Raw genomic sequence first — 965 nt, 5'->3', positions numbered from 1 at the left:
AATTAGAAGTGATTTTGTTGTTCTGGCTATTTAGAACTCTATAAGCCTTACAATAATAACGATCCGAACCAATTTTGGCCATTTTCCTTTTTAGCTTAAAAACCATGGGAGAAGCCTTTTCGGTAAAAAACACAAAACAAAACAAATTGTAAATATTTTCAGAGGAAAAGGCGAACAATTCAAGGGAGGTTTTGCTGTTGTTTCTAGCACAACCCAAACCACCCTCCCTTTTCACTCTCCCATGTATTGATGTTGTTTCAATATTTTTTTCCCACTAAACACATTTCATGGTTCATTGGTGGAAGAAAAACAACAAAATAAATCGTAATCTAAATTTTTACTCCCACCGTCGCTTTGAAACCGCGACCTGTTCACTGACAAAACTTCGTGTTGCATCACTTTTGTGAAGTTTTGTCAGTAAACAGGTCGCGATTTCAAAGCAACGTAAATATTTTGACACATATCAAATTTTAATGTTGAAGTGAAACTAATGGTTTTTGTATGATCTTCAATGGCTTACAAACATCTTCTATGCTGCAATTGTTTTTGTTTCAGCACACGATCTCAGATCAAGTCATCTGCTATGCAAGTACATCGTAATTTTTTTTTAGAATTACTGTGGATAAATGCCAGTAATGACCTTCTCAGGCTCTCCAGTATATTAATTTCTAAACAGAAACAATCGGGTGCAGGGAGTGGGTTTGCCAAAAATTCATAATTTCTCAGATTTTCGTTTTTAAAGCATATAAATGTATTTATGGGGGTAAATATTGAAAAACATCAACACATGCGAGAGTGACAAAGAAATGAGGAGGGATGTCTTTGGATGTGCTAGAAACAAAGCCAAATCGCCCTTAAATCACTCACTTTTCCCTCTAAAAATATTAACAATTTTTTTTTATATTTTACCGAAAATGCTCTTCCCATAGTTTTGAACTGCAAAAATAAAAAGAAAGAATTAGCCA

Source organism: Octopus bimaculoides, chromosome 18, assembly GCF_001194135.2.
Source record: "Octopus bimaculoides isolate UCB-OBI-ISO-001 chromosome 18, ASM119413v2, whole genome shotgun sequence".
Classification (NCBI taxonomy): Eukaryota; Metazoa; Mollusca; class Cephalopoda; order Octopoda; family Octopodidae; genus Octopus; species Octopus bimaculoides.
Note: the sequence above shows the minus strand (reverse complement) of the source record.